At 36.4% G+C, this 15,461-nt stretch overlaps 1 protein-coding gene across 7 annotated transcripts in view; it reads left to right on the top strand.

Moving 5' to 3' along the window:
• ngfb (nerve growth factor b (beta polypeptide)) overlaps positions 1-15,461 on the top strand; it is an 89,212-nt gene that overhangs the window by 56,288 nt on the left and 17,463 nt on the right. For 4 of the 7 annotated variants that reach the window (XM_067460343.1, XM_067460342.1, XM_067460347.1 and 1 more), the window contains 2 exons: positions 7,266-7,356; positions 7,442-7,691. The exons of 1 other annotated variant lie outside the window; for it this stretch is intronic. The gene's annotated coding sequence lies outside the window, so the exon portion shown is untranslated. Of the gene's footprint in view, positions 1-7,265; positions 7,357-7,426; positions 7,692-15,461 lie in introns of all 7 variants that reach the window. 2 more of the 7 variants (XM_067460344.1, XM_067460348.1) reach the window with 2 other exon arrangements.

The raw sequence follows: 15,461 nt of genomic DNA, 5'->3' as shown, positions 1-15,461 counted from the left end.
ATTGTATAATGGATTCTATATATCAATAATAATGTATTATTAATAAATAATAAATTTATAGAAATCACAAGTATTTTTTAGCTCAAACAGCACCGAGAGCTGCAAGGTCTGAAACTCATACTTTTAAAATTCCCAGATTTTTATCTGAGTTTTCCTTTTTTTAGCGGGATTATGGAAATCGCATCTGAAAGTGTGTGAATTATAATCAATCTCAGCTTTACCTGGATTTTCTGAAACTGATCTGTTAAATGTGAAAAGTAATGCATTACATTATTGTTACGTGACTATGTGTTTTTCTAACTTGGACTGGGCTTGTTTTCTTTAATAATTGTTTTAATTTTTGTAAAAAAAAGTTTTTAAAGGCCGTTTCACACCCAAATTAAAATAATAACGATGAAGGAAATGCAAATTCACACCTGTACAATAGAGGCGCAGCTCAAACAAACCTTACAGAAGAATATGATACTGGAGAAGAAAGTTTAACACTTCACAAAAAAAAAAAAAAAAAAACCTAAAGCCCTTGTTGCGTACGGTTTAACTGAATCACCGAAGGTCAGCAGCAATTTGGTCAATAAAGTTAGTTTAAATGTTTTGAAATATTTTATTTAACATATTATTGGAGGTTTGCATAGTTTTCTAATTTTCCATTTCACTGATTTTATTGATTTTGATGAATACTGAATCTTTTCTCTCAAGTGAGATTAGTAAATGTATGCTCACATTTAGTCTAGAACTAAAATAACATCATGTTTACACACAACACCTCTGCACTGGCTCTTGATTTTTCTCAACATGTGGACGAGAAAGCTATTAGTCAATAAATGGGTAAACAAAGTGACTTGCATTACTTATCTGAAAATGAAACTCAGATGTAAATTCAAAAGCAATGCATTAATTTATTAGTTACTTGAAAAAGTAATCAGCGTTACCCCCAAGACTGGACATAACACACAGTTTCTGAGTACCAATAGAGTAGTATTGCATCCTTCATATCTCAGAAGAGTCTCGTTTAATCAGATTTATGAAAGAGACACAGCTGCTCCGCTTCTTTCCGAAAGCAAAAGCTCCTAAAGGCGTGCCGTGCAGCACTGTCGTGACTTCTGTAAACCAAATGAAGCAGGATCGGTTCTTGCTCTCGCGCTGGTTTATATCAGTTTGCGCTCTTCCGGGAGAAATGCCCATACAAGGAATTCTGCCCTTTATGATGTCATACAGGGCTACGCTTAGATTTTTAAAAAATGTATATGAACCCTGAAGGCACAGATCTCTGTCATACGTCCAACTCATTTTTTTGAAACTTTGGCCGTATGTTAGCCTGACAAGCCAGACCCACATCAAGATGTTTGGTCTGGAAACTCACCATTGGCAGCTCAATCCAAGGGGCGGGATAAACGGTTGTCTTTCAAACTCCCTCTGCACGCGATAGGATAGCGCTACAACCAACCAGAGCAACGAAGGTGAAGCAGAGCTCGCTGACTGATTAAACATTCACCGTATCCGGTCGGCTAAACTCAGAACACATCTTCCCTTTTTAAGAATGACTTCAGTGCCGTTCTTTGTTCTTTTCTCAGAGAAAAGCTTAACTCCAAGTCTTCCAGAATTGCAGTCAAAGCTGATTCGAAAGACCGCCGTTCGCCAGTTTCTGTGTTTACTAGAAGCACGCAAACGCAACTCGGCCGTCGTCATTATGGCCCCGCCCGCCGACTCCATACACGATGTGATTGGCCCGTCCAGATTGAGAGGAATACAGCTCAGAAAGGTATTGAGAGTTTCTAGACGACACTTGCGGGCAGATTGCCTAGACTAGGGTGCGTCTAGATTTCTAGGCTAGCCATGTGTAGCATGAAAGTCCAACTCTTTAACAGTGTAAATAAGTCAGAATGCATGAAATAGTATTAGACATTCCCTTTAAGTCTTTTTGCAGGTTTCCATCATGTTCAGGCCTGCGGTTTTACATTATTTTTACCACTTCCCCCCTTTCTTTTTGCCTCACGCGCTACTGTACTGCCTTTGAAGTCTTTTGAAGATATTAATCCTTCTTTCATGCTTGATCCAAAATCCTCATTGATTATTTTCAATTTCAAACAACCAAGAAATTTATTTTTCATCCATTCTGGGTGTATTTTTGAGGGGGAAATTAATAGGAAATGATCTTGTAATACTTTTCATCTGACTGCGAGTTAGAGGTGGCCGGTAAATGCGAACAGATTGTGTCCATCCAACGGGTCTGTTTGCACTTATACAACTGTGAAAGTTGAGCTACTTCCTACATATCACATAATATGTGCACAAAAAAAGAGATGTGGCTATTGAGATCGGTATACAGTACGTGACACAAAGCAATTTGTCTTTGTTAGAGATATGTTCAGTATGTTCCTATCCAGTTACTTTTTTTCCACTGCTCCGAAGACATCTGATGACAAATAACTGGAGCTAATAGATTGGTCGGACACAAAACCTGCAATATTTATTGTACGCAGTAGAGCATACAAGTTCAGCATTAGTGTTGGTTCTTTATAAGAATGAAGAGGACCCTGCAAACAATGTTTTTTTTTTTTTTTTTTTAGTTTCATTTAATAATGAAGAAAATAATTGTTTGTTTTTGGCTGAATAGGATATTAGAAAAGATGAATGCACCTTGTACAATGGTTTACTTTAAGACAACTTACTAGAATTAGATCCAGGTTTGTCATGTTTGAACATCCTTGCTGGAAAATAAGCATCTTAAAGGGATAGTTCATTCAAGGGGATTTCAAAGGAAAATTCTGACATGTTTGCACACCTTAATATTGTTCCAAAGGTTAAAAAAAAAAACCTCCGTTAAAAAATCTGCTGACCTTGGAAGAATCATTTAGCTGTTTTTGTCCATACATTAAAAGTCAATGGGATTCAAAATAGTTTTTTTTTATAGCAATACCATGGCATGGAATAACCATTTTTGTTTCCCCAAAGAACATTTCAGTGATTTTGTGTGTGTGTGTGTGTGTATGTGTGTGTATTTTTTTTACACTATATAGAACCTTTTTGACAATGCAGAGGTTCCATGTATATTAATAGGTTCTTGGTGGAACCATCAATGATAATAAAGAACCTTTATTTGTAAGAGTTTATTGACTTTTATTGTGTGGGCTTACACATCATGTCAATTCAATCACATCATGAGAGTGTGTAAATGATGACACGTTTCATTGTTGGTTTGCACTTTGGGGCACTTAGATGGTTTTGGCTTGTACTTTGGTTTGTTGCTTTACATGTCAATCAGATATGAGTGGTTCTTGGCCAGAATAAGCTGCTAATGCCACGTACACACTGCACAATTTTGGCCCAAATTTTTACTCACTGAAAGTTTTGTGGGAATCACTTTTTTAAGACAAATTGATGCTTGTTAATGTGAATGACAATTGTGTAGTGTGTATGATCAAAGATGCCAGTGAGATAGTTAGTTATATTTAGTTCAGGGAGAGAGTCATAGACTTGCAACAGAGTATCAGAAAGCATGGCTTCTGCAAGCAACCATAGCCTACTCTCCTTCATATTCTTCTTCTTTTATGTTGCAAATGGGCGCACAGGAAACTTGGATCACAATCTTCTTGCATGCATTATTTTAACAAGAAGAAATCCAGACTTTTTTTGAGAACTCTGTCTTATGGGTGATCTTATGATTTTCCGCTATTCTCATGTGTTTGGTTGTGAAAAGATGTCTGTGATTCTTCCTATTGACATATGTAATGTTTGACCACTGTCGCTGATTCATTGTGTAATGTGCGCTTGTAACAGGGTCAGTAGATGGAAGGAGGCGGGAACCGGCGAACGTTCAACAACTTTTAATCAAATAATGAACAAAACGAAAGTAAACCGCGGTTTTCTTTCGTTTAGTTTATTATTTGAATAATACACACATAACAAAACATAACATAAATCCAGGCCTGGTCCTCTCTCGTCCTTGACTAGTGTCGCTCGTCCTTAAATGCCTCCGAGCTCCCTCATGAGAGATCTCAGGACCGGTGTGACACGCAGGTGACGCTCTTTCGCAATCACGTCCCCGGTCTCGCTCGCTCGCTCCTCCCATGTCTCTCGCTCGTTCACCTCGCCACAGTGCTAAATGCAACTAAATGTTACCACAGACCGTTGTGTAATGTGAAAATCATGCAGCATGTACCCGGCATAAGAGCACCCGATTTTATCTAAAAGACTACATCAGGAGTAATAATATGAAAAAGAAATATAGGGCTGTGAAAATTAGTGTGTTAACACATGTGATAATTTTTTTTTCAGTTTAAGTCTTTAAAAATATTTTGCGCAATGAACGCAGCATCAGTTTTTTCTGTCATCCTTTGGCTGTGCTACTGTATATGAGCATGCTATCAGTGCTATTAAACCATCCAAAAATAAGGCCTTAAATCTTAACTTAAATCTGTACTGGTGTGCGTCTGTAAATCTCCTGTCTGTGAGAGGTCACACACAGGACTCATGCGCACAGAATGCCACTTCAGACAGATTGGCTGCATTTTCTTGCACGCTTGAACAGACAAAACCTTGCAAAAGTACACCAAAATGTCTGCTTTGTTGAGTATCCTTGTAAGCACAGTCTTAAATGAGTTAAAAATGTTAAATGAACACATGAAGATTTGTGAGGACTTTGTATGCACGTCAGGTCTTAAAGTGACAGCAGCCTAATAAACCTGCTGCAGTGACGTCTGTAATTAATGTAAATGAAAGAACAAAAGACAAAGAGAAAATGATATCTTCATTCTATCTCTGTTTATTTCCTTCCTGTTGGATCAAATATTTCAAATATATCATCTTTATGTTATTCATTTGGAGATTAAATGTGAAATTATTACAATATAAAACTTTAATGTTAGGTGGAATTAATCATTAAAAATGTGTGATTAATTAGTACAAATGTTTTTTTTAATCAGTTAAGCACTGAAAAACACAATTTCCCTCAAAGTGGTTACTTTAGTTTTGTTCTTTTACTCAGCACATTTTTTGTACCACTTTCTATCCTGCCTATTAAATCTCTGCCGATCACTCAATAGCTTCCCTCTTACTTTCCGTGCTAGAAACAATAGTCCTGAGCCCCGTGCCAACATCAACAAGAACAAATACTGTTTGGACTGCAAACCTCAAAAATATATTTACCCAGTTACATATTACACACATCTTTAACTTGATTGTCTGTCTGCAAAAAGGAACATTTCCTATCATGTATTCCCTTAAACCCTTTTCATGCAGCAAGAAACACTGTTAACCTTTGAAGGAGTTTTATAGATTGTGATGGGCTTTGATTTTGACATCATTATGCATCCCCTCATGTGACCTTCATCTGTGCAGTAGTCAGAATCTATCACGCTGTCTCCACCAATGAAAGACAAGACCTTTGTGTAACACTCTAAAAAAGAAAAGAAGAGAAAAAGGAGAAAAAGTGTCATATATTTGTTTGGCAAACACATACGGTTAGCGGACCGTGACCGCCATGATATCCGCAAAGGGAGCTAGGCAAATTACATTTTTTGCTGCTTGAACAGTGAGGAAGTTGGATATCTGCAGAACAATCTAGAAGTTGATGAATAATGGTTAAATATGTTGTTGCATTTTTATTTATTTATTTATTTTCATTGACAAATTATTTTCTATGCAGCTTTAAAGAGTGTTGCAATTCAGTCTTCAGAGTGGAAAACAGATGTTTATGAGTCTTTGATTGGCCCCAAACTGTAACCAAACATGTGCTGCTAGGCAGCTTCATCACTGTGCAAATGAGCCTGTGCATTTGTTAACCATGTGCATTTGTTAAAGAATCCTCATTATCCCTGCATTTCATTTTTGGAATTACCTCAGGATGTAGCAGAAATTTTCGGAAATCTTATGCGAGAACCTCTGAATCTGTGTCACACAGTTTTAATTTAAAGCTGCAGTCCATAAGTTTTTCTAGTTAAAAATGATCCAAATACATTACCAGCCAGTGTTCAAAAGTGTTCTCCTTACCCGAATCAAAATGGTAATATTGTAATAATGTGTTATAATTTGAGTGGTACTGGTGGGTTTCCGCGGGAAATTCGAGCTTCTGCTGTTCGCAAAGAAGATAGATAAATAAAGAAAGAGTCCCGGCTAGGCTATATCGAATGTGTGGATGCTGCAGGTGGTGGATCATTTATGGCCTTTTCTCACAGCAGCAGGAATAATTAAACGTATAATTTTAATGGTGGATTTATGTGTTACCCAGAAAGGACCAAATGACACAGAAATTGAAATCTACAGGTAACGCTAATATACGTTAAATACATGTAGTCAGACTCCAAGATGTAGAATCTGTGATTTCGAAGTGGTGCAGTGAATGTATGACAGCCATGCATACTCTTTGTTTAATAATGCTGGTGATGTTCAGGTGACGTCTCTGAGGTCATGCGGTCTATCTACGGCAGTGGCACTAGATTTGTGACTGCCGTTGTCACGTGTGAAATTCCAGTGATTGCTGTTGTCTCTTTGTGTTGTTTTGCTCTTCAGCTTGCTATTTTAAGAGGTTAGCATATGCGCTCTTTTACGATCCCTCATCAACAAAGACAACTCACAGGGTTGAGTCACATTTAACTTAACCATATGCAGACTCCAAGCAGGCCCATCTAAGAAGAATTTTATTTGTACTGTTCAAACTGTGAGATGGGTTAAGTATACAAGTTTTAAGCCTGAGTCACTAGTTATTTTGGCTGCAATGAAGCCGTATAAATACTATGAATCATCACACTTTCAGTTGTTTAATCTGCTAGAGAATTCTGTTTGTTAGCCAGACACTAGAGGCACTATCTTATGGAGACCCTCCACCTGCCAAAATGAGTGGTGCAGGATGACGTCAAAACCAGAAGACTACTGCATTCAGCAGTAGTTCCCTCGAGAGTTTCAAAACGTCAAAGTATCGTCTAGTAATGTTTACCACAGATCTTATTTTACTCATAAATTGAAAAACTCTTAGAAAACTCTTGAGGGAACCAGTAGTAAAGTGGAATCAATTTCTCAGTATCTAGGATCTAATGGACACTTTTCACACTTGTACTTGTGTACTTGTTTTGAATATTGTGCTACACTCAACATTCATATTACTGTAATATCATTGCACATTTATTGGCTAGTAGAGGTGGCTTTTAAAGGGATCGTTCATTTAAAATCCTTTAATAATTTTCATAGCATTCAAATTTCAATGCATTACTATATTGCATGACATTATATATTTAGAACACTTAGTTTAGTTGTTGTTTTTTGTGTTGCAGTGTAAATCACCATATTTCTTATGTGTAAAAGAGCATTTGGAATTGGACATTCCACAGAACATTTCCTCAGAAGAAAGAAATACCAGCCTGGGTGAGTAAATAATTACATTTTTGGGTGAACTGTCCTTTTGAGATTTGAAAATGACTTTCTTCTCATAAAGGCATGAACCTGTCAGGTTTTAGGACCTGTGGATTCCTCGTCCACAGAGGAGGCACTAAGACAGGGGACTTCTGGCTCTAACTACCACAGCAATCAATTTCTCAACAACAGGAGCTGCTTCGGACTGGATGACAAGAGCATTCTGTTTCCCCTATTCCGGATTAAGCATTGGAGCAAAAGTGGAATATTGAAACATAAATACATAATCAAGGCATCATCTGACTAACTTTCTGAAGTGATAGAGAGTGAAGAAGAGGAGGAGAGAGGTAGGACAGTTTGATGCATGCATATAATACTTTAGTTTACTTTAAGTTATGTCCATAAATTGTGAAGTCTTTGTGCCCATAAAAATAACAAGACAAATCTTGATTTTTAGTTTAACCTTAGTCCACTTTCAAGTTTTAGACTTTAACCTTGACCTGGGCTGATTTCCTATGCAATTTATTTTGTTTTTTCCATTTTAAATGTTGTATTCTTCTCTGTACTTTATACAGAAAAAGTTTTTACAGCCAAAGTGTATGCATGTAAATGTATGTAGGAGAGTTCATGCCAAAATACCTATATGATCAGGTTAGTTCACAGTTTTCAGGGGCAACCAACAATCCCATTTGTCCCTTCTTTGGGGGGCTTAACAGATCTCCCTCTCTTTAAACTTCAGGATCATCAGGTTACCATTGCGATACAGGCCATAGCAGCGCTTTCAGCTGCGGCACACATGCACAAAACCTCTACTCACACATGACTCATGTTACCTCCAGTCATACACTGGTGATGATGTAGCATCAGGTCAGACATACCTTCCATATTTTTCATATCATGAGAGTCTGCACAAACTCTCAGTGCTAGCCGTTTTTTTTAAAGTTTTTTTTTAGCATCATTTTTTCCCTGTGTTATAAGGCAGACATGACTGTCGACATCTCAGTTACCTACATCACTCATTACTGATTCATGAGTACCAGTCATTACAAGACATAATATGTGCTGTACAGTATACACATGGAAGCCATGAAAAACAGCCTTTGACATCAGCATTCTTGCGAAACAGGACATGTGACTTATAAATAAGGGATTTTCTTTCTCTCTAAATGATCGTTTTATAATTTACAAGATGTTTTTTTAAAGGAATAGTGTACGCAAAATTAGACTAATTCTGCGTATGTGCTTAAAGGATTAGTTCCCCTCAAAATGAAAAAGTTCTGATAATTTACTCACCCCAATGCCATCCAAGATTTCCATGTCTTTCTTTCTTTTTTTTAATGAATATGTTTTTTGACCACGATTGATCGTCTTGTACCGGTCTGCGATGAGCCAGGCATGTGGGTGGTATACCGCCCCATTGTTTAAAAGTGTGGAGAAGGAGGATCGTTCAAATTTGATTGTATATTGATATATTTATTATTTAATGAATCATTGTTTTACCTGTTTTCTTTGTATTAGTGTTCGAACGTTTGCTTGTAAACGTTACTTCCGCCCACATTCAGTGTGACCTTTTCAGCGTGATTACATCATGCTTATATGTATAAAAAAAATATATACACATATATAATCAGTTTTTAAACATCTAAACAATCAATTAAAATGTGCTATAATGCCAACCATTACTTGCACAGTAATTATGTTACTTCTGAAAATAGTGTGATTTAAAAAAAATCGCTGCCATTGGTACAAACATATCTCTTCTGGCCAAAGGAATTTTGATTCTGAGGCCAGATGGAAGCATTTCAAAAGTGGAGTGAAGGGGGTGAGTGTGGTCTTTAAAAATCACAATTGAGGTTTTTTCCTGGAAGTCCTGGAGTGAGTGTTGTTTCTTATTTGCTTGATTGACTATTTGTGAAAGTTTGCTCTTCTGTTTAAATGTTATATTACCGTACCATCAAACAATATTATAAGAACACCCTTGTGAAAAAATTTATATACCACAATGTATTTAAAATACATTTATTTTATTCTGCGTATACTACAAATAAATGTACATATTTATGTACTTAATATTGTACTGTTGGTAATTCTGGTCTGCTAAATTGTACTTAATGCACTTTAGTTTTCCAGAAATAGTGCTGAGGTCTATTTAAATTATTTTTTTGAAGTATATTATTATTATTATTATTTTAAGTACATATGATTTTTCTAAAGTTGCAAGTATACTTTAGATACACTTTAAACATCTTGCATTTAAGACTGATGTCATACAGTGATCATACTATCCTTACTAAAAGTGATATTAAAACAAACTTTTTTTTAGATTTGGATAAAGTAGTACTCCAAATCAAGTTTAACTATAATATATCAGTAAGTCTCAAGCCTTATGTCAGTAAATATTTTAATGGGTTTATAGTATACTTAATATATTTTAAATACATCTTGGTATATGTTTTTTCACTAGGGTACTCAGTCTTTGACCTTAAACCATAGTTAGAGTATTTGTGCTAATGTTAAAACTCTTATGGATGGACTCTACATTACTGTCAAATTTAAATGTAATATGAATAATTGTTCATAGGTATTTAAAATTTGAGACCTTCTGTACAGTTTATCCCTTTATGTAGACTGGTTTGTTGCAAGGCCTATTCTCGTTTGGTTCCTCAAGCATAGTTCTTTTGTCTTTTCAATATTAGAATATAAAAAACTACTATCAAACCAATGAATAAGAAAAAAATCAATATGCTCAAAGTATGAGGAGCAGTTAATTTCCTTCTGATAGGAAACCAATGCCATATCAGCAGCATACTTTATGAGGGAAAGATTATCATCATCACACTGTGATTCAATAATGTATACGGAGAACAGTATTGGAGACAGTAGGCTACACATGCCTGCGGTACACCAGTATTTAAAGCCAAGCAGTCAGACAGGATATTATACATACAGAGGTTGTTCTTTTAAAAATTCCATGAAATCATTCAGCTACTAAAGCCTAAATCATAAAGGCACTTTAAAAGAAGATGAGGTTGGACGGTATTATTAAATCCATGAAAAGAATTCTAACAAAATGATTTGGTTTATCTAGATGATGTTGAACTTTGTACAGAAGACTGAGAGAGTTTTAGCACAGTAGGCAAATTGCAGGGGGTCAATAGATATCTCGGGTTTGAATGATAAATCCTTACACACTATGTGCTCCATACATTTGCAAAGATGTAAGAACACAATCGGGCGCAAGTCATTTTTAACGAATCTGCATCTTGGGCACTGGGATCAGAGTGGAATGTTTCCAGGCTGATGGTATGAAACCACTGTCCAGGAAAATTTGAAACAGCCTTCATTTATTAACCCTCGCATCATTCCAAACATTTAATAACTGTTCTATCTTCTGTGGAATGCAAAAGATACTTTGTCATGCGTTTGTAAGGAATGAGGACTATTGTACAGTGGCAGGTAGAGCTCAACGCTCTGCAAATAGAAAAACTCCAGCAAATTAAGAAAACATCTTCATCAGTTTGACAACACGTGCTGCAAATACTCATAATGCAACCAAATACAGAAATACATTCTGAGTGGGATTCAGACCTGGGTCTCCGGCGTATAAGAGGCGGGCGCTAATAAGGAATCTAAAGACACTAGTGTCAGTCACTAGAGCTCCTGAGTGAGGTTTACACACACAACTCTTACTGGCTTATGTCCGTTACACTCACCCCCCTAATGGCGCGTTCATTATATCCCCGATTTTCACTCACTGACAGATTTTGGGGAATTGTCGACAAATAGCCGAAATCAAAGCAAATCGGTGCACATTCGCATGAGTGACAATTACGCAGTGTGCATTATCAATGATGCGGTCTGAGAAAATCTGTGTGCTTTCTCTGTATATTTCTCTGTATTCCTTTTACTTATGGGTTTTTAGTGTTTGTAAAGCTGTTGCATTAAATGTGCTATATAAATAAATAAATAAATAAATAAATAAATAAATAAATAAATAAATAAATAAATTTAATAAAATCTGAGAGAAATGGCAATGGGTCACCGACGCCTGTGAGATATTTGGCATGCTAAATATCTGGACCCGTCGGCGATTCTTGCTGTGTGAAATGTGTTCTGACTGACAACTACATCGGAAATGACCTACAGCAGTGAAAGCACAAGATGGGTGACGGGAAGTTCGGGGAGGAGTTATTATGGACCAAAATATCAGCAAGCAAGAATGTCACCTTTGGCTCTCTCAGTTGGGGACACTAAAATATTGACTAAATTAGTTATTCAACTAAATATCCAAATAAAATTAATTTATTAGGTCTTAATTAATTAACTATAATACTGATCTGCCAACATTGTCGGTATATGATAAATTACAATAAGCTGATAACATCACCGTTTTCTCCAGAACAACTGTACAGCTGAATCAAATTTTGTTGCAATATTGTCTTGTTTAACACTGTAAAGCTGCTTTGAAACCGTCGTCATTGTAAAAGTGCTATATAAATAAAGTTGACTTGACTTAACTTGACAAGGATTGCTTCTGAAAGAGGCTCCTTCTCTTTCTATTTGGACCCAAGAAATGGTGGACAGTTTCATCAAACTTTGGCAGGAGCACCCATGTCTATTTGAGGTTTCATCGGAGCTGTACCACAACCGAGTTGAGAGAGTCTTGCGCGAGTCTTGCGGATGATTTCCTTATCACTACTCGCATGTTTGATTGCGAAACTTAGTTTGTGGACCCGACAAACTTGTCTGTGTTTCATCCTATTGTAAAGTCATGCAGTGTGAAACCTCGTCACCGGTCCATCCGGCGATGTGCACACGTTTCTGTATTTGCAGCACGTGTTGTTAAATTGATGAAGATGTTTTCTTAATTTCAACACACAATTTACAGTTGTGTGTTGAGCTCTTTCCGCCACTAGTTTCCTAGCTTCAAAAAGGAAAAGCGGCATAAAATAATCATACAAATATCATAAAAGTATTCCTAGTGTACGACTTGTGTGTTACATTTAAAGACTTTTAAAACAAAACACAGTAGCTTTGTGTGAGAAACAAGCTGAATTTTTTGCCTGGAGACTTTTAAGTATGAGTACAGTATGGACCACTTTTACAGTGCTTTTTGTAATTTAGGGAATTGATAGCCCCTGTCCTCACATTCATTGTATTGAAAAAAGTGGCTTGGTTAAATATTCACCTTTTGTGTTCTGCAGAGTTTGTTCCACAGGTTTGGAGTGATAATTTCAAACCATGGTCATTTTTGTGCAAACCATCCCTTTATTTTACTCTCTAAACTAACTTGCATTTCATGCTGTTTAGCCAGATGTTTATTCAGGTCAGTTGCCACATAGCAAGCCAGGTTCATGGACTCTGATGTTCTCCAGACACCTGACACACTTTTAGCTTCTTACTTTGAACTCAACAGGTTGTCTTCTGCCTTTTAATGATGATCCAACTTCTTGTGCCATTTCTCTTATAGAAAGGACAGTGTTAGGATAGAAGCTGATCCTCTCAAAGCCAAGTGATCTGTACTATTGGCCTACTCAACAGGCTTTTAAGGCTACCAAGCCACACACACACACATTTTGAGAATAATTTTAAAGTAGATTGTTCTGTGTGTGTGCAAATACAGGTGTTACATCTTATATTTGACATGGCTGACGTAGTGACAGCCATAGAAACAGTTTGACATATTCAGGTTGTAAACAAGAAACATGGATGTCAACTATTTAAAATGTTTGGTGTGGGCTTTTTTGAAGCAATATTAGCTTAATAAAAGATACTACTGGTTAAGGTTTGGGCTCAGCACGCTTTTCTTTTTTGACAGAAATACTTTTATTTAGCAAGAAAGCATTAAATTGGTATAAAAAAAAAAGTGACAGTAAGACTTGTGCATTTTTACCAAAATGTTCTATGTCAAATAGATGATGTTCCTTTGGACTTTGTATTTATCAAAGGCCCTGATTACACCTGGTATTAAGATGAGGTTTAGTCGATTGGATCACATAAGGGAGACGCATACCCATTTGCACCTTGTGTTTTAGTCTCTTAAATCTTTTAATCTAACTGAAAAAACAAGCTTTCTAGGCTAATGGAAGCTCATTTCTACCACAGAATTAAACATTTAAAAACAATTACGTTTTTTTTTTACAAAACATAGTGCAATTGCGTGTTATAGACTTTTTTTTCTCGCAATTCTGACTATATCACACAAAGACATAAAGATATGATATAAACTCACATTTGTGAGAAAAAAAGTTGCAATTAACTTTTAAAATGTTTAATTCTTTGCCAGAAACAAGCTTTCATACTTTCATAAAAAATTATGAAGCTTTCATAAAATCTTAACAACCACAAACTTTCGAACTCTATCCAGCTATTTTTTTTTTAAATCAAACTTGAATAAGTTTTTCAGTTTTGTAAATAGCTGAACTCTATATAGAATGAGATTAAATACTCCAGAGAGGAATGACAATCTTAATTAGCTATAGTGTGTATGTGGACTTTGTAATATCAAAAGCAGCGTCCCAACTTCTGTCTATATGCTTTGAAATGTTTATTGGGAACCGTCAGGTACTTTAAAATTGGCTGTAACTTTCAAATTTCAACATCTGCCAACACGTTCTCGCAGCAGGAAAAAAATCCTATTTGGCCTGAAATTCAAGAACTGAACAAAAGGAAAAACTTGACTTGCTGTCTTGCCATAGACCCTCATAAGACATCACTCTCTTTGGGATTTTAGTCCACCTGCCCTCTTTCCCACAACCGTCTGAAGCTTTTCAGAGGGGTTTATGGTGTCAGCCTGGAGGGGGTTATTGGTGATGACCCTGGGGCTTCCTCCTTTGAGCCAGGGATTACCTGAAGAATAACAAGAGAAATGGGGCGAAAAGATCTGCACCACTGTGAAAGCAAATACCCCGAGAGCGAGAGGTGAAGGGGAACTGAGAGGTGATTATCAGGACTCAGACTAAATAGAAATTAAAAGCTGGATTTGCAATGTCAAAATGGTTTCAAGAGGTGTTTTAAACAAGGACTGAAGGGGCACAAAATGGGAGGAAAAAAAAACTTTGTTTACCATATGATACATTTCAAGCATGTGCAAAATGGGACTCATGTGTGTTCTTAGGAGTTATCCGCTTGGTAGAGTGTGCAGGCCAGGGTCATTTCTGTCTTTTTTCCCTTTGAAGAACAGCGACCAAGCTTTAAAGTGTCCTAACACGTGGTTTCAATTCAAAAGCACTCCAATAAATAGAGCTCTAAATGTATGCCGTCAGTCCCCATACAGTTCTAAATCGGATTTTTGATGTAAACTATCCAGCATATTTACCATTTCTCCTCCAAATAGTTTCCAGAGATACAGGTGTTTGACCGTGAAATATTCTCTGACACATCCTTTTATGCTGTCCTCTGTAAACTATTGGAACACGTCGGAGGCCTTTTTTTCAGGCCTGGATCACCGCCAGCAGCCTTTCTCGCTCTTTTTAACCTGGCTTCAGGGAGCTGTGTGTTTAAGGATTTGAACTTTAATTCCCCAGCAGTTTAGCCCTCAAACCTGACATAACAAGCTCTTACTGTAGTTGCTATAATTGCGATGTCATTTCTTGCTCAGTGTTAATGATGTCAGTGGAATGCACCTGTAGGGAAAGAATTATATCTGAAGAAGATAAACAAGTCACTCCTGCTACTGGCAGACAAATGAGTGCTGTTTATTACAGTAGTAGTGATGGTTATGTTAAAATATAGTAATTTTTTACTGGAAAGTTGGAAGTTATTTTTATGTAATTTAAAAAAAAAAAAAAAAAAATAATTTTATTCAACAAGGATGCATAAAATTGACAAGGATGCATCAAAAGTGCCAGCAAAAACTTTCACATTGTTAGAAAAAATATATATATTAGAGCTGCCAAATCGATTAATCGATATATAACAATTATATGTATATATATATATACAACCCCAAATCAGAAAAAGTTGGGGCAGTATGGAATGTGCAAATAAAAAAAAAAGAAGTGATTTCTAAAATTACTTTGACTTGTATTTCATTGCAGACAATATGAACACAAAATATGTCATGTTTTGTCTGGTCAACTTCATGTCATTTGTAAATATGCATCCTTTCCTGTCAT

The sequence above is a fragment of the Pseudorasbora parva genome, chromosome 12, assembly GCF_024679245.1.
Source record: "Pseudorasbora parva isolate DD20220531a chromosome 12, ASM2467924v1, whole genome shotgun sequence".
In the NCBI taxonomy this organism is placed as follows: Eukaryota; Metazoa; Chordata; class Actinopteri; order Cypriniformes; family Gobionidae; genus Pseudorasbora; species Pseudorasbora parva.
The sequence above is the reverse complement of the archived record's forward strand: the minus strand, read 5'-3'. Positions and strand labels throughout refer to the sequence as shown.